The sequence below is a fragment of the Oryzias melastigma genome, linkage group LG1, assembly GCF_002922805.2.
Source record: "Oryzias melastigma strain HK-1 linkage group LG1, ASM292280v2, whole genome shotgun sequence".
In the NCBI taxonomy this organism is placed as follows: domain Eukaryota; kingdom Metazoa; phylum Chordata; class Actinopteri; order Beloniformes; family Adrianichthyidae; genus Oryzias; species Oryzias melastigma.
In genome coordinates this window covers 3,733,265-3,753,176 of record NC_050512.1, presented here as the reverse complement: position 1 = coordinate 3,753,176, position 19,912 = coordinate 3,733,265, and the positions used below count along the sequence as shown (strand labels likewise).

The 19,912-nt window shown below is 37.0% G+C and overlaps 1 protein-coding gene across 3 annotated transcripts in view; it reads left to right on the top strand.

The window, feature by feature from the left end:
- prkcaa (protein kinase C, alpha, a) overlaps positions 1-19,912 on the top strand; it is a 142,420-nt gene that overhangs the window by 50,138 nt on the left and 72,370 nt on the right. The window lies entirely within an intron of this gene.

The window sequence follows — 19,912 nt, the reverse complement described above, 5'->3', positions numbered from 1 at the left end:
TGTCCTTTGTTATTGTCTTCCCGTGTAAAGCCTTTCAAGGGTTAAACAGAACAGAGCGATTCAATCACAGCCGCAGCAGGTGGCTAATTAGATTGGTTCATTGTTCATTGTGTTCCTGTGAAGTCTCTGGATCTCTGAAACCCATTGAAATGTTTCAATGGATCCTTGTATTGAAGGGATATCTGCCTTAAATAGTGCCCTAATTGTTTCTGTTTGTGCAATGGAAAATAAATCATGTTTGTTTTGATTTCCTTTTGTTTTTAAACACAAAATAAAGTAGTTAAATATCAGGATGAACAGAAAGTGATAGGAAAAGGAGTTGGTAATTCTTTTTTCATTCCCACCCCAATAGTACATGTTTTATACAGGCATTTTGAACATACAATAATTATTCACATAGACAACAGGACAATTGGAGGCTGACTCCACTCTCAGCTCAGATTTAAAAAATGAAAAAAAAGTGGCACGCTAAGCGCGGGTGGTGTGGTCTGGATCTGTGATTGACAGGGAGATTAGCTTGAGGTAACACCGTCACTCTTTGTCAAAAATACAGAGTGGTTACAGAGCAAAGTGATGCCAGTATCTTCACAGATAGATTTCCTCCATTTTCTACCGAGGCAGGCGCTCATAGTCTAGACCGAGGGGGACCCGTGTCCGATTAGCATCATAGCTAATAAACGCTAACATATTAAGCAAACAATCCAGAGTGAAATGTTCATTGCAAATCCATCATCAGGACAAATTTCGCTGGATTTAATGTCAATTGCACTAAACCACTGTTGTCTAACTTCCAAGTCAACTGGAAAGTTATCTCATCTCTGGAGGGCACGATGACACGAAACTTCAGAAATGACATGGAACTGACATGACACCAGCTGACCAATCACCAAATTCTGCTGTAATACCTCATTTCAATCTATAGGGGGCAGCACACAGGCCGTTTTAGACTATAGTTTCAGGAATTAGACAAGTTTATTTCAAATTGTCAAAAATGTATAGAGGTCAACTGACAAAAAAAGGTTGATTTAGTGTTTTTTTTTTACCCTTTAAGGTATTAAAATGTCATAATTTTCATACATTGTCCCGTTAGGGTTCTTGTTATCTAATTGAGGGCTACATGGTGACACAGCGGTTAGCGTCTTTGCCTCACAGAGAGAAAACCTTGATTCAAATCCTGGATGGGTCTTCTTTGTTTTGTGTTCAGTTTGCATGTTCTCCCAGTACATGCACAGGTTTTCTCTGGGCCCTCCAGCATCCCCACCTCAATCCATAATCATGCTTTAGGTTATTTAATTACTCTAATTGTCCCTAGGTGTGACCGTGAGTGTGAATGGGTGTGTGGCCCTGCGACAGACTTGTTTTGTCTGGACTATATTGATTTTTTTAATTTTTCATTGTAGATTTTTTATTTACTCCTCATTATAGTGGGTTGCTTTTTGAAATGATGTTATATCTTGTGTCTGCTTCCACTGTTCAATGCTCTACAAATGTTCTAAACAATACTACAATACATCTGAGTCAATACATCTGTATTGACTTTTCTTTTGTAATCACAAATTAAAGAATTTTATCATAATTGTATCATATTTAAATATGTCAAGAAAATGATCATAATCTATATACAGTCACAAAAGACAAAATTTTCCTATTTTTTAAGCTTTCTTGAAGATGTTTTAATACCCATGAAGGTTTATTCTGTTTGCAACAGTTTTAACTCTCAGATTCTTAAACAGAATCTTCAGTTTAAACCTCGCTGCTCCTGCCTGAGCTGGCATGTTTATTTATGGTTTTCTGTCGCCTACATACTGTTACTAAGTGTGAAGATAACACACACAATGTTTGTGTGATACAGATATAATAAACATATTAAAGTGTGAAGTAATACCCTTTCCTTACCGTTTCTTCTCCATCCTCCATTCGTTTTCCTTACCATCTAAACCCCTCTGATGACATCATCTGCCATCCGCCATGAAGGTGTGAATTGGTGTCTTCAGCCAGCCATGTGAGATCGTGATATCCCATACTATATGTACTGCACCTCGTTCCTTTTTCTTTTGGGGAACAGAAGCTATAGACGTATCATTTTGTGAAAGGCCCTTTAAAGTGTGAGATGTCGTCTTTAAAACTGCACTCAGATTATCCCACACCTGCTGCATCTTTACGGGTTAGGGCGACTTCTTTGTAGACTTCTTCAACAACTCTCTGAGATATCTGTTACTTCAGTTCTTTTGTGTCGGTCAGTCAAATCCTCACCTCAAGTCTTCATCCTATCACACTATCATCTGTTTTTGCAGAATGACGCATTTCATCTCAAACTTGCCAAAGGGAATTCTGCTGCTTCCCTCATTTCTTTCTTCTTTATCTCATCAGAAATTGTCGGCCCTCAGCAGGAAATTGCTTAGGATTTAGGATACTGCTCTGGAATAACATTGCACTGTTGGGTTTGTCATAGATGGGCATTTTCACTTGTGGAGGATAACACAACCAAGATGCTGGACTAGGAGCAAAAAATACTTTACTTTCAGCTTTTATTTTGGACCTCTTGCATTAACCCAATGAATTACCATTGTTAACCCAAGCTTTGCCAAAAAAACAAGAAAACAGACGATTTGCTTTAAGTTCCTCTTAATATAAAAGAACTTCTTCGCTTCTCAATTCAATTTACCCAAGTAAGGCTAATCTTTACCAATGAAAGAAATATAGCCTATTCTATACTCAAAATGTGTAACCATCTTCTCACTTTCAGATTCAATCAATTTTACAGAAAGGTATTTATTAAACTTATAAAACTTCCCTGCACTGCATCCATACAACATGATCCAACAGTTGTTATGTATTAATCAATTGGGAACAATAAAAACATTAGTTTTAGATAATAGTAGAGTCCTCATCGAGAAAGGGATACACGTGTTCTAACCTTTAAAATGAAAAACTATTTAAAGATATTGATATTTTTAAAAAGCTGGCTTTTATCCATGAATTTTATAAGCTAAAAACAAGTGAATTTCTATAATTAGACAATCTATTTGGCTTCTCTCCTGATAGGCTTCAGTCTCAACAATGTGCCAGCAATCACGACCTGCAGGCCCTGTGGGAAACCTGCTTGCTGGACACTCACAGGTTCCTCGCGGTGACTGCAGCAGCATGGCCTGGCCTCTGTAACTAGAGATATGTCAGTGTGTCATTCAGGATCATCAGGCCAGGCTCTTTAAATAGAGCCCCCCCGCCACAGATGACATGGAGGCCGTAACGGCATGAAACAGTCCCTGCTTTTTAGATTCATGAAAGAACAGTAGGTTTATTCTTTGCAGGTCTAGTTTCATGTTTATTTTTATGGTGCCTTAACATAATCACAGTCAAACATTAAAAACAGCAGTGAAAAGTTTAAAACAGTTCACAGTAAAATAGTATAAAATAAGCAACATAAAAGAATAACACTGATAAAAACAAAAGTAAAGTAAAACACACCAGCAGAGTTTCATGCTGTGGGAAAACCTTGGCAATGAAAACAGATTTTTAAAAAAGAGAAAAAAACAAACAAAAAAAAAACAGGTTTTTATAAAATGGACAGTGAGGATGTGCACAGAGCGCTCAGTGGTAACAGGTTTCACAGCTGTTGTGCACAGACTAAAAATGCTAGTTCCACTCTGAGCTTCATCTTGGTACCTCTAGCTCAGGGGTCCTTATTCCTGGTCCTCGAGAGCTGTCACCCTACCTGTTTTCCAGCTCTCCCTCCACTGCTTGTTGCTGGTTACCTGGACCAGGTGTGTTCATTCATTCTGAATGTGGAGATATCTGGCTGAGCTAACCAGCAGCTGGCAGGGCTTGGAGATCTGGAAAACAGGCATGATGGTAGATAGAGATGGGAATCTTGAGGCACCTTGATTACGATTTAGGAGGCATCAATTTAGTTATGAAACAATTCGATTATGAAACAATTTTCAATGCATCCCTGATCTGCATTTTTTCTTTTTTTTTTTTTGGGAAATGTTTCCCTTTACTACAAGACACTAGACCAGGGGTCTGCAACCTGTGGCTCTTTTATGTCTCCATGATGACTCCTTGGACAAACATAAAATAAATCAGGGAGACTGCTGACCCACCCATGTCGACCGTCAGAGTCAGCAGCTCCTTGCTAACGACTGCCTAACCAAAACTACCTAAAGGCAACAAATGAACAAAGCCCCCTAACTAAGACTACCAAGGTCCAACCCCAAACTAAAATAACAAAACCCAGCAGTGTAAGACTGCTGAGGACAAATAGGGTAAAAAGAACACTTTTTTTAAAGTGAGGATTCATTAATTAGCGTTTATGTAATTTAGATTAGTTAAATTTATAAATTAATGGCTGAGGTTCACATAGATGATAAACTATGTAGGTTTTTACATCCCTGTTGACCTGAAGATCAACTCTACCTCCAGAATGAGCAGATTTATATGCAAAGCAAAACTTTGGTAAAAAGTTTGATCTTTTATGAGTTAAAAGAATATATTATCTTGTGCTGCACAACATTGATTACTAGCTGTCCAGAGCTGCACTGAGATGATCCTGTTTGGCACAGAGCATCTTTTAGTTTGAAAATAATAATAATAAAAAAAAACAAAAAGAGCTCAAATGGCTCTTTTACTATTAAAGCTTGCAGACCCCTATACTAGACCAATATGACTTACTTTTCTCCACCAAAGTGCATTTTTAAAGTAGACAAGATCAGAATACTTTATCAGTTTCTATTGAGAACATAAAAATTCTGACATAAAGAATATTTGGTTTGATAATCAAAAATCTTTCACAGCATCAAAAGGAAAAAATGTTTCCTGAACTTAACAACCTTCAGTAAGATAATGTTACGTTTAATCATCAGACCAGCTTCAATGAAACGCTCTTTAACTGACGTCAAACTAAATAAATAGTGTCTAGCTAGACGCACATTGCAATTTTGCAAAATTGTTGTGTTGTCTATTTAATTTTGGTGTGACATAACTTAAACACAGCGTGACTTTTATCCAATTGACCCTTGACATTATGAAAGCCAGAATGTTTCTAAACGGTCGCTTTAAGTGAAGTTGGGGTCGGTCGGATGACGAGATCTGGAAGGTCAGCCATGTTTGTGTGCTCTTCAAAAATGTCTGAGTAAAAAACGTGTTTAGTTCCGCTTGTTACTTCTACTTTAATTATTTTTTTTCGATTATCGATTATTTAAAATTCATATAAAGATTATGGATCATAATCATTGCATCTAAAAATATATTTTTCTCCACAACTAGTGGTAGATCTTAAGGACCAGGAATTAGGACCCCTGCTCAAGGAGAAGCTGATCTGAGGCACCAGGTCGGGGTGTAGGGTGAGAGAAGCTCCCTGGCATAAGTTTAGTTCATTTTGATTGAATTTAAATCTTTTTGTATTTTTAATTTATAGTCATCCAAAAGTCTATCCGTTGGCTTTATTGTTGAGCTAATATGTCTCCCAACAAATATGTACTGTCCTATGTTTGTACCCCATCAGGAGGAAAGAGCAGTTGCCTTGGATACGCAACTCTACCTTTGGTCTCTTGTGACTTCCAGTTCCCACATTTCATTTAAAGGTGCAGATATAAAACTGTGAAATATGTTGCATAAAGTGGGTAAATGCTAGATAGCTTTTCCAGGAGAAATCTGCATGGATATCTGATGTCTTATTATTGGATAACTGCTCTTATAGATGAAGTACATTGGATTATCAGGTCCACATGAGTCTCAAAAACTACAAAACTTAATAGATCTTATAATAACTGGATATTTAGTCTGCACGTTAAGCAGGTTGAGTGTCAGGAAAGCTTGAGATATCCAACACCATTGTTAGTTTGGTTGCATATGCACATGCTCATTTTTCGCTCTGTTGTTTCTTTTTTGGGTTTACTGCCAGCATAGATGCAGGACACTGAGTCGCCTACACTAATAATGGAAAAAAAAGGCTGTCTCTGTTTAACACAAAGAAGTCCCTTCTGTGTTGGCAATAAAAACTGCACACCAAGACATGGTCTTTTTAATTTTAGAAGAACGTCTAAATGTTAATTTATAGAGTTGTAAAACCAAAATACTGGTTCAGAAATATGAGGACGATTAAAAACGGCCTAAATGGAATTCAGAAGGACATCAGAAGCGTTACAAGAATTCATCAGCTGAAGTTCAAGCTGCTTTGTACACATTGATGTTTCAAAAGTCACTAGAATAAAAATATTCTCATAGTAAACCTAAAATTGGAGACACTTCTGATGATGTCACAATGACATACACAGCAAAACTCTAACACAAAAGAGACTTCATTAAATATTATTAGATTTTCTTTTTTGCTTTGGTGCTAAATGCTTTGATTTGTCCATATTTCTGAGCACTTCACAGCTGTAGTGCTGTTGCCAAGGGCAACAACACATATTACATGGCTTAGTGCCTCCGGGGTTTGCAGTCCAGGAAGGCAATAACTCCCTTGGCCTGCAAATATCTTGAAGATCTGAACAGATCTGCAGGAACTAGGCTGCATACATCTTGTGACTCATGTCTATGGTTAATCATTTCCCACCTGGCATAAAATACGCCCAGTGGGCACAGATCTTTTTAACAGACATTGAGTACAGTGTGATGGGGAACAGATATCCTTCCTCACAGCGTCAGCCTTGGGTGTTTAATGAAAAAGTTCAAGGTGGAGATGGACATATAATTGCACATGAGAAAATCTCTGCAATCCAGAAGATGCAGTCTGATTTTAGCTCGAGGCTTGTAAAGAACTAAAAACTCATGCTAATTGGTGCAGGTGTCCCTGCAAAAATACAAAAAAGGAAAATGCAGCGATCCCTTGTTTATTGTGGGGGATACATTCCATAAATGACCTGCAATAGGTGCAATCTGAAAAGTAGGATTACTTGTTTAAACAAAGTTTAAGTTCAAACGTTCATCGAACAATAAGTCCATTATTATGTAATGAAAACAAAGATTAAATATTAATGCAACTCTGGCAAGATAACCTCATTCTGTATAGGAATTTGAATTTATTTATTGAACAAGGACAGATATAAGAACATAGACATACTTTGAATGCTTATATCATAATGATTTTAGCCAAAGCTAGTTTACAGTGTTAGTGAAATAATGCGGTTGTAAATATTATACAGTGTTACATGGTTTCTTAAAAGTAGAATTTCTAACAAAAATGTTCAGATCATTAACGTTGTAAACATTGGGTCTTGGCGTGGGGATTGCCGGGTCCTCTCATTTAGTCAACAATGCTTGTTTTGATTGACCGAGCGTTAGCATTAGCCGTCCTATGGGAAATTCCATTAAATGTTAGCATCAAGCTAGCGGACTTTAGGTTTAGGTGCTAAATTGATTTATAGTTTTTATGAATCGGTTATTGATCTATTAACCTTCAATCAATTCAAATTGATTAATTGATTTTATTAACCCAGCCCTAAATACAAATATACATAAAATGAGAATAAAATAGCAGAAATAAAACAAAAAATGAGACATGGCACACAAGATATTGATTGACAAGGTCTACAGCCAATCAGGAAGCAGAACACAGGGTGCTGTGTTTAAAAAAATTAACAAAAAAGCATACAAAACTGAGCTGAAAAAAACAGAGAAACCACAAGGGAACACTGTGTATAAAGTGTTATAAATTTACTTTCTTGAACGTCAGTCAGTGAGACAGAAGCCTTTAGTTTTACCACAGCAGAGGTAGCAGATGAAACCAAGAGTTTTGTTGTGGTTTTGTGTGTGTGTGTGTGTGTGTGTGTGTGTGCAGCTCCTACATCATTGATGTCCACTTAACCAGAGCAGCACATGTGACCCAGAGCAATCTGTAAGCCCGCCTGCACTGATTTGGACTCAGCTTACTCACACACAGTCTTACAGTCGAGCGTTTTCCCTCTGGCCCTTTAAGCGCACCGATAGCTGTGACAGCTACATCATTACAGCGGAGCGTGCTACTTCTGCTGTCTCATTCGCTCGGATGCCAAGCAGTAAATGTCAGTTTTAGCAGAAACACAGAATATTTCAGTGTCAGAAACTGAAAATTTGTAGACAATTTTCAGTTGAAAGTGTTTCATTTTTTAACAAAAGATCTTTTAGAAAAGGGATTTCTAAATTTTAGAAGATCTGAAGGAAATGTGGAAGTGATTCGCCCACTCCTTTGGTTTTTCCTACACGGGTTAATGGACAGCGAATGATGAGGTGTCAATTGATTCAGAAGTTTCGATTTGCATATGCAAGCTGTTGTGAACTGTGGTGAAAGACAGCTACTTCCTTGTGCACAGTCTGGCAGAATATCAGGAATGAGGAAAATCTTGTTTTTTTGGAAGATGAAAGGGCTGCAGTATCTGATATCAGCAACCAACTGGAAGGGTTTTTGAAAAGTGTTTTAAAATAACACATCTCAGTTACAGTTATTTACATATATTTCTCAGAAACATTAAAAAATGTTTCGTCCATTTCACCAAACACACAACGCAATAGCCCTAATGACGGTTTTCAAGACGACTCCTATTGCCTGTTAGGACATCTTTGCACAATGTGAAGGACTTTTCAGTTAGAGGTGTAAGAAGAAAGTCAGCTTCTGCTATCGTAAAGTATTTTAAGTCAAGACATACCTATGGAGTGGAACTGAATGCTGTGTACAGATCAAGTTTATTTTAAGTGAAGTACTTTAAACACAAACTTTTCATGTAATTTATCATTATTGAAGAATTGTGTTTCAAAAAAAGCATTAATATATGTATGTTTATGAGTTTCTGAATCCATTTAACACATTAAATCTGTCATCACTCTGCATAGTCAGTACCCAGAGTTGTCATCTGAAACTGCCTGATCATCAGACCTTAAGCAGAAAGATGAAAGGAAACACTTTAATTTGAATGGTGGAATGACAGATTAGTTTGTGGTTCTAGTTTGGAGACTCTTGGCTGTTGATCATTGGAAATAACAACGGGAGTTGTTCCAGTATTGGTAATTATAAGGGGTATAACCATTTATTTGAATTTCATTGTCCACCCTGATGGCTCTTGGTTGTTTTTACCTTACAGTAAAATAAACCTACCATGTCTAAATCTAAATTATATTTTCCAATATCAGTTATGAATTTATTTCATTTTGAAGCATTTTTTAATGGTATATGTTGATAGGAATAGAAATCGATTCATTGTTAAACCCTAATAATTACACAAATGACAGAAAACTTAATTTCCACTGGTACCTGAAGGTACACATGATGGTGGGATTCTACTGTTAAAATGTAAATTAATGTGATCCAATTGTGTTATTGAGATGTTGTAAGATCGAGCTTCTTGATCAACTCGACCATTCCAGTTGTTGTTTAAATATTAAACATTGCAGTAAAATCCAGCATCAGAGGTGGTATGGGGATGATGCAGAATCTGGAATTATAAAAGAGCACGCTTGTGATTTAGAACTGGAGATGTGAAGAGACCTACAGGTCTCATTTTATCTCCTGGATGTGTGCAGATAATTCAGTCAATTAACTCTGTTCAGTCTGTATTCACAGATACTGAATATAAAGATTTTGACTGGCTTACACACCATTCACATCTCTTGTTACAGTGTATTGAGAATCATTGAGGGGGTTTGGTTTATTGTTATTAATTTGAAAATTTTAAAAAATTCTTAAATTGCAGTCTGTGTCGAGCAAGTCCTAATTTGCATAAAATAAGCCAAGAGATTTAACTTTCAGGAAAGTTGTTAGATGAAATACAGATGTTTAAAAATAAAAAGAATCTCATATTAAACTAATGTCGTTTGCAGAATTGATCCAATATTTAAACGAGTGAATCACCAAGTAAAATTTTATTTTTGCGGACAGCAGGTTTGTTAAAAAAAAAAAAAGGTGCTTTCCTCCCACACAGTGTCATACGAGGATTGTTATTGGGAATTGAAAGCAAAATTTAATTGAACTGTTTGAAGATTCCGTCATTTGTGCCATTGTTATTGCAAATAAGTGCCTGCAATAACCTGCAACGCCTGTGGCATTGGAGGTTATTGCAGCCTTCCACCCCCTTTCATTCATGCAGGTCATTATGCATAAAGGCGGCATCAGTTTTACTAATGCACAATTTTACTAGCAACTGATGCCAACACACAATTTAGTTTAAACACCTAATATTTATAGTAGCATTTAAGCGATCAGTAAAGACAAGGCTGTCTATGGGGAAAGGTAACTGTCAAAATGAAACTGACAAAGTTGTGCTCACTTTGGAAAAAAACAGCATCTGGTTGAAATCCTGGCTGGGACCTTTCTGTGTGGAGTTAACGTGGTCTCCTCGTGGGTGCGTGGGTTTTCTCTGGGCACTGTATCCACCTCTCAACCTTCTCCACAAGCTCTTTCCCTCCCAAATAGATGACATGCCTAGTCCCAAAAACCAAGTTCCATGACCGGGGTTTGGGCCGCCAATGTCCCCTCCTTCAACTGCCACCCAAACCACATCCACGTGTCTGCTTTCATTTCGACTTTTCTTTGTTTTGAATACAAAACTTCCCCTGTTAAATTACTGTCAAAACTACATCACAGGCAAATATATGAAGTCACAAAACATCGACCCAACAAAGTACGTTTGTGTACTACGTCTGGGCGATATGGAATTTTGGAAAAAATGGAGATAACATAAGCAAAATAGACCAATAATCTGTTAGATTAGTTCCATGTAAAAAGAAAGTATTAACTACAAATAAATTCTGCAAGTTTTACAGAACACACATAAAAATATAACCATGTTTTACACAGAAATACCTTAAGCCACGGATAGGCAGCTCCAGGCCTTGAGGGGTGCATTCCTGCATGTTTTCCGACATACCTTGCTCTGGCATGTCCTTACTGGCCAAACACACCTGAACCAGGTAATGAGTCATGAGTAGAGCTTGGATATCATGAAACCATACAGACACAGCAACCCTTGAGGCGAGGCCTGGAGTTGCATATCTCTGCCTTAAGCGTTTTACTTTTGAAAATGTTTTATGAGATTTAAAAAAAAATAATAATAAATTGCATAAAAGTAATTTATAAATTGTAATGAACAGTTTTCTTTTGTCATCTAACTGTAAACTCAAGGTCAAACGTGCTGAGAGAACAAGGAGAGATTTACCAGACATTCTCTATTTCTGCCTCCAAGTGATTACATTTTATATTCAACCATAACAAAAACCAACCTGAAAACATAAAGATTGCCAAATGTCCCGCCGCTTCATCAACCGAAACTAAACATTATAGAGTTGATGCGGAAGTGACCGCGGGGGTATTGGATCCTTCAAAATGAAAGTCTGTCACAATCGACTCGTTCTAGAAATTTTATCGCGATATATATCGGTTTATCGCCCAGCCCTGTAGTGTACTGACTACTACCAGTGAGAACGTAAAATAGACCTCTGCAATGGAGTACACTGATGAACAGGTTACATGTTTACTAAACTTTAGTATATTTATATTCTAGCATTACTTTATTAATGTTTATTAGTGTAGATCATTGGTCACATCATTCATGTCATGCAGTGACATCATAAATAAGAGAGTGTAGTTTAATTAACACTAATGCACTTTTTTATATCTAATAGTGTAAAGGCCTGCCTGGTAGTCCTTTCTCTTTGGACCATCTTCCACCACTTCTTGGTCTGAAATGGTCTGGGTGCATCATTTACACGGTCAGCTGTTGTCGCCTGGCAACAAAAGAATGCGGATATCACTACTCTTATTATCCGTTTTTTTTTTTTTTTTTTTCTCAACAGAGCTTTGATAACTACTTAATTAGCCTGTTGTGGGATCAATAGAGTTCTATGTTATTGTATTTTCGTTTAATAAATGTGCTGCGCTACACATGCTCACTGTTGTAAGCCCTTAGTGCAGGGCTGGCAGAGTTGATCTCACACGTAGAAGGGCTGAGACTGACTGAAGGGCTGAAGCCGGTGGGTAGGCAGGCATAAGGAACCAGGATCTGAGGATCTGAAACAGAGTAAGAGAATGAGCTGAGTCTTATATTGTAGAACTTTGATGAAGAAAGCTGGAGGTGAGAAGGAGGTGGGACTATTAGAGAGGGACAAACACATGGGTAAAGGACAGGCATCCTGTCACGTGTCTTGTCAAATCGATGTTTTGTGATCGATGTATATGACTGTAACCCCGTGATATACTTTAGTCAGTATTTTAATGGGAAATTTCATCTCAAATCAAAGAAAAGTTGTATTCAGTTTTTTGCATTTGTAAAGTCATGTTCACACATCTAAAAAGGTTTTCCATCTTCTAAATTATTTTTTTCATCTATAAATGTCTAAACTCTAACCCTTCCTTGGGGTCCGTGCAGCTGATAAAACGGAGCAGACACTGACGTCATGTCAGTGTTATGATTGATTGGCTCTTGAATAGGGCTGGGTATCGATTAGAAGTTTTAGAAACGATTCGATTCTCAAGAACCCTAATCGATTCAATTCCGATTTTTTCCGATTCTTCAGTTCAATTAAATTTTAAGTTTACACATTTATACACATTTGTTTAGAAATGCATCAATATTCTACTATATGTTTTGAATATATTAATCTGATACAGTTCACATACTGTAACATGTATTAGTGATGACATCATTAATAACATCCATGGTTTTTCAAAAGGAGAAGTTCTAACAAAAATGTTCAGATCATTAACATTGTAAACATTGTTCTGCTTCTCCTGGAGGAGGTTTCAGTTTGGACATTAGAGTGGGGGTCGCACTATAGCATTACACCTTACTCCAGAAGAAGACAGTATGACGAAAAACAATGTTTTAGACCTCAAATGCTACTTTAAAAAAATATTTCCTTAAAAGAGTTTGGAAAATTCATTCCTGTGAGTTTAGTCAGCAATGTATGTTTACGTCGACCGAGCGTTAGCATAAGCTGTCCTATGGGAAAGTCCATTAAACATTAGCATCAAGCTAGCGGACTTTAGCTTTATGTGCTAAATTGATTTATATATATTATGAATCGATTATTGATCTATTAGGCTTTGATTGATTCAAATCGATTTAGCAGTTTTATTAATCCAGCCCTACTCTTGATGTGCTCCTAGATAGACTAGTTCTTCTAGTGAGACAGAAAAAGCTAATTTTTTCTAATTTTTTTTCAATCAAATTTATTGGCCATGGAAAAACAAGGGTTCAAAAAAATTCAGGGAGAAAATATAAAGGTTTAAAAATTCAGGACTGATGGAACTGAAAGACTTCCATTATCTCTTGCTTTGAGAAACTCAAACAAAAAGAATAACTTGCTTTCTTAGTTTACTCTTTCTTTTTACTTTTAGAAACCAAACAAAAATGCAATGACCTGTGCAGTAATAGCAATACCAGGTAGAGTCATGACTTTGTCACTGTATGTTTTATTTATTCAGTTTTATTTTGATCAAAACAAACACATTTCTTGGATTTATCAGCTCTAAGACTAGAAGTAACAACTAATTTGCCCATTAAGACAGCTGGAAGAGACAGCAGCTTTTACAAAGTACACTAACACACTTCGACTTGGCTTTGAGCTGCTTTTTAGGCAGACTAGTTTGATAACAATATTACTACTCACTGGTTGGAATAGTTTCCTTGCAAGTGTGTCAGCTTTGTCAACTAATATTGACTTGGAAAGCATTCAGCTGGATCTGCAAACAACAAAAGACCCATTTAGAAAGTGTGTTTTTTTATGCCTGGAAGTTTCAAGTGTAAATTTGATTACCAAAAGCCCAAAGGAACCAATGACAGTAGCAGAATCTGAGTAGTGTAGCACAGTAGCAGGGTGGATTTGGACTTAATATTTTCAGTTTTATAGTCCACCTGCTGTAGGTAGAGTGCGCGCTCTGAACTGATGTAATCCAGAAGTATAAATCGAATTTAGGACAGCTTCCCACTTTGTGCTGAACGGAGCCCCTGTAAAGCGTGCTTTTAGCACACACCCTTATGCAAGCCTACGCGTGAATGCAGCTTCCGAGGAATCACTGTCTTGTGAAACTTGAGCCTGCATTGGATGTGCTCCGTGCTCTAAATGTATACTGTGTGAGTGCTGACATGTTCTGCCCACTCCTCCCAGGTTAGACTGTTGTTAGTAGTGTGCGATTATTAGGAATCACACTTTTATATGAGCTCCAGATTGGACTAGAGCTGGCATTTGTGAGGAGCGACATGCATCTGTCTTTCCACTGGGAGTAAGATGATGCAGTCCACTTAGCGGTGCAAAAAAAGTGTGGCTTTCAGCGAGCTGCAATTATTGTCATAGATCAGTGAGCAGTGGCCAGACTGCACCGTCTGAGCTGCTTGTAACAGATGCAGTAATATCACTCTATTTAAAGCTCAGGGCATCCCTCCTTAAAATAAAATGGTTTCACTCTATATGCACAGGTAGCATGTAAAATCCTTGAAGGGGCTTTATTTATTTTCTGTGAGCTTTTACAGAATCAAAGAAAGGAGAAGTTGTGAAAAGCCAGTAAAAGGAGGGCCTGTCAAGCTGCAGATACATCTTTTTGTTTAAAAAGTCAATGAGAATGATAAATTGAAATTGCATTATGATGACCATATTATTCGTTTGGACATTATTTCTATTTTTTAAATGTACTTTATACGAAGACAAATGTGTCATCTTTTAATCGAGGATTGTTCAAAGCATAAATTAAGACTAAAATGAAACAGAAATTGGGACATTTGATTTATTTAAATGTAAAAGTTTTAATAATTTGATTTTTGATAGGGCCAACATGAAAATATAAAATTAAATTAAATTTTCTGCTTTTTTTTTTAAACCCCAATTATTGTGGGATGGCTGAAATATGGGTTCAGAGTCCCCTGGGCTTCCAGTTGAAGGATATTATATTCTCTGGGAACTTAATAGAGACTCTAAAGGCTTCTTCCCTAATGGTCTGTGACGAGACTCTGCAGGATGTCTGATTAAAGTTTTGCTTGGGGGTCCAATCATCTTTTGATCTACTGTAAAATCATTCACAGGGGTCTTTTAATTAAGATTACGCTGTGTTTATCTAAAATAATAAAAAACATATTTTTCTTGGACATAGTTTCTGTAGAACAAAAATAATTAATTAGAAATGTGCCTCTCTGTCGGTGTTGAAAGAGCCCGCCCCTTCTTCCATCCTTCTGTTTACTCTCCCACTAGCTTCCAGCTCCTCTCAACCCCAAGCTAACAATATCAAAGCTGCCCAGCCAGACATTATGGATGTGTTGTAATAGTTGAAACATTTTATCAAGACAGGGAGGACGGTAGGGAATACCTTCACAAACATTTAATTCAAATTTTACAAAGTGCTTGCTGATAATCTGAATAAACACACATGGGTTAGGAGTGCCCTAGGCACAGACTTAATCCTTATGGGTATGTTTCCACTTAAGTTCCCCAAAAGCAAAGTGTCACCAGTGCTAGAGGTCTTATGACAAAAAATAAATAGATTAGATGACATATATGTTCATGGAAGCACTCAAAAGTACAAAATTGTCCTGCATTTGTGAAACAATAGTAAAGCTCAGTACAGTGTTCCCTTGAAATATTGCTATTCACCTTTTGCGGTCTTACTGTTTTGCAATTTTCTTTTAGAACTACTTAGCATGCTTTTTCCTTTCCTTTTTTCTTTTTGCAGTGCATTATGTTCTGCGTCCTGATTGGCTGTTGACCTTGTCAATCAATCTCTTCCATACCACGTATCCTGTAAAGAAACAAAGTACATAAATCTACAATTTTGATCATAATTTTCTTTTTATTCAATAATACTGGACTTGAACTTTGAGAGGAAGTGTGATGTTCATGTCTATCTGAGAAAAGTGTATAAAGTGTGTATGGAGGAGTTTTACGGCCTTAAAGAATCTGAAATCCTACTTCACCCATTATGGATTATTTATGGAATGTATCCCCCACAATAAATGAGGGTAGAGTGCACCCATATTTAAGCAAGACTGCTAATGAATCCTTCTTGGTTTTCTACAAGTGACAGAAAAACAAAGAAATTAATTATTTTTTTTGTTTTTATAATTTCATTTCTAGCAGATTGAATCTCTGATCAGCCCATCTGTTCTGGCCTTCAATGTTCTGAACAAATGAGCGGCTGAGTCCTTCTATTTTATGGCATTTATCTCTTTTTTATTACCTGTTTATCTGCTGACATTCTAGCCCAGCAGAAACTAGTCATCATTGTCATTATCCCTCAGCTGTTATGACAGCTGTGGTAGCCCCCCTTGTCCTCTCCTGACCTCAAGGAGGCCACGTACAGCATGGCTGACCTGGCAAACCTTTAAATGAACACATCTCTGCAGCATCCAAATTAGGGGTCGCCAATTATGGGACGATTATTGGGCAGACATTTGCTATTCTGACATGTATTGGTTTCTGCCTTTTTTTTTAATTCAATGGACAGATATTGAAGGGATTATTTTGGCTGAGGTGTAGCCCCACCTCTCTGTCTTCAGCATTGTCTCGCAGGATCTGAATATTACTTTTGTTGTTAAGTGATCCTTATGTTAAACAATTACTGTTTTCTTTTTCTTTTTGCTCTTTCTCCCCTCTTTGTCCTCAGCAGTCTTACTCTGCTGGGTTTTGTTATTTTAGTTTGGGGTTGGATCTTGGTAGTCTTAGTTTGTGGGCTTTGTTTATTTGTTGTCTTTAGGTAGTTTTGGTTAGTGGGAGCTGCTGACTCTGACGGTCGACATGGCTGGGTCAAGTCTCCTTGACTTATTTTATGTTTGTCCAAGGAGCCACAATGGAGAGATAGAAGAGACACACGAGGATCTGGAGCTGCAGATTTCAGACCCCTGCTCTAGAAAACTACAATTTTTGAAAATTTGGCTAAAAACCGCATAAATGTTAATTAAAAGACCACTGGGCACACTTTTACAACAGTTCAAAAGATGATCAAATTGAACTTTTTCATCATTGTTTTTCATTAAATCTGTGTAAATGCATGTTAAATCCACAAAAAGCTAACCCTATTATTTTATGTGAGAAACATTCTGAGCATCACTGTATACTACAAGTTATGAAGTCTGACATCATGTTTTACTGATGGATCTTTCAGCTCAGATGCATTATGTTCGCAAAAAAAAAAAAAAATCCAATTAAACTAAACTTTTTATTCTGTTAAAGTTAAAGAACCAAGTACTTCACTCAAAATAAAGTTGTGTTCGGCTTCATTATGTTAACACAATACCATGTACAACATGTACATATTGGTGGTTCAGATATTACAGTTTTCTGAGGTGGGCTCCTCAAGTAAAACTACCTCTATATAATGTATCTCTCCTTCCACGAGCATTTTTTTTTGTTATAGTTGTCAACCATTTAAAGCATGTGAACGAGGCGAGGTGAACCCTGCAGTGGGTAAAAGTGCGAGGTCTAAGTTTCAGCACTGGCAGGACCAGATGTGTTAACGGCTAGCACACGATGAGGTAAAACCTCTAAGCTGCTGTGGCAACCTGCCCTGCCTTCAGCAGCTTAGTGAAAGGCCAAAAAGAATCAGGGTTGTGATTTATATGCTAAAAATAGTAACCTTGCCAAGCCTAATGCATCAGGTGTAGATCATTTATAGCTTATATTGTTGTGTGTAGAGTTTCCCCCACGGCATTACCCATTGACCTTTAGTACTATAGATTTTCTAGCGAAACTATCAAAACGTGCTCTTGTGCCTGAAAGTATGAACTTATATGTAGAAACTGTGTAATGAAAGCTTCATGACATGTTTTTTTTTAATAAATCTTCAATAAAGTGATCACATGATTGATAACTGTGTTTTTTCTGGGTGAGAGGTTAAGTCTTTCATACTGTACAGAGGACTTACTTACTTTACTCAAACTGGTTCTATATCATTGCTGGTTCCCCTTGTGTCTCTAGTGTCCACTCCCTGCACCCTGCATCTTGACCTGCCTTCCATACAGCCGAGCATTTCCTCCGTTCTGACCCAACACTTGGCTTCTATCTGCAGCAGAAGGAGTAAAAGCTCAACACTTTCCTAAAACTTTTTATTTAGGAAGTGTGCACCTGCAGTGAGTTATACCACATTATGTTCAGAAAAGTCCAATTCAAAGGCATCTTAAGAAATATTCACTGAATTTTAAAGAAAGAAAACATTCATAGATTTTATAGAGGAATTAAAAAGAGAAACTTAGGATCCAAAGCAGGACAGATTTTTAGGAGCCATACCATGATTTTCTTAAGCCTTTCTGAGTGAACTATATCCACATGATCACGTATTACCTTTGGAGCACTAAAAAACTCATTATTTATGAAATATTACTTGTTTTTGAAACGACTCGATTCCTGAAGCTCCGCCTGCCGCTGCTTGTGGGTGTCGTCCATTTCATGATGTCATCCTAGAGTCTTTGGCAGCTCGTCTGCATTTCTACCACAAAAATAATCCAAACTTCTTCAAAGATGGATGCACATATCATATATCTGCCTTTTGTAGGCCCGGCCATTGCTACACTGGTTCACAACAAAAATACACTCGACATTTCCACAACTGTGTCTGTAGGCCGGGGGTGGGGATGGGGGGGTCTTAAAGGAGCCTCGCATCTAAAGTAGCAAACACCTGTTTGATCTGGAATTATTGAAAACAGGACACAATAGGAAGATGAACGGTATTCTGCATCTAAAATGAAAGTTTTTTGCTGATCACTACTAGCTCGATGGAGAAATTTGGTGTTGGTGTCAGACTGGGACAGAGCTGATTCTTCCTGAAAGGGCCGGTCTCACTCTCATTTTCATGGGTATGGGAGGGGCTGCTGTCGAGAGCGCAGCTTTTTAGAGGAATGCTCAGAATAGATCAAAATACTGCTTTGGGGTTCTTTGTAGTGAGGAATGAATGGTATAATGCACTTAAAAGCTCAAAAAGTAGAATTTTAATGTCCCTTTAAGATTCAGATAACTCTCTTAAGTAGGGGTGTGCATCTTTGCCTCTCACACGATTCGATACACATAAAAGATTCAAATAACTTTTTAGCGAAATGATACAGTCAGATTCTTTTACCAAAAAAATGCTAAAATCTAGATATATCTTCTTCATATGGCATTTAAAACTATAAATAATAATGCACTGCATTTGACCGAGAAATGTATTCAGGTTTTGACTTGGAAGAAGCAATCTCATGATTGGATGTCTTTTTGTTTGCATCGCATGTACATAAAAAGACAAAGATGGTAGAAAAGAAACAGAAACAGAAAATGCAGTTTGACAGACATTTACATCTTGAATGATTTTTACCTTTTAACCAACATAATCTTGTTCATATCTGTGGTTTTCAAACGATACTGCAGTTGCTTGATCAATTTTTGATACCCATCTATGTTTTATGTCCCTAAACAATACTTCTCTTCCTCCCACTGCCCGATTCATTTTTCGATATGTATCTAATATCTTTACATCCTTACTCTTAAGGCTTGATTGACTAGAAAAACTGCTGAATATAATGTATTTGATTTCTGTTATATCTAAGTATTTATTTCTAGAGATAATGAACAAAAACATTTACACCTCAAACTATGATATAGTATGTATTATATATTACGCATTTTTGACCACATTAAAATTCACTCATGCATTTTTTCTTTGGTTAGTGATGGAGCTTTTCCTGAGGGTAATCCATATAGTGGAATAAATAGATTGCTAGCAGCCTTCTATTTTTCCATTAATGGTTTCTAATTAATATTTCATTGTGCACTGTCAAATTTAAATATGATCTTTCAAAGCAAAAATGTTAAATAACGGCAGATTTAGGTGATACGATTACAGACTGGGTTGAGTTGCCAAGTGTAGTCCAGGTGTTTTGTTTTGTTTTTCCCAAATACCAAAGGGACAGAAAACGTGCTTACCTAGCGTCTAAAATTTCATGAACATTTGAAAATATTCTTCCATATATTTAGCTAACAAATAGGATTT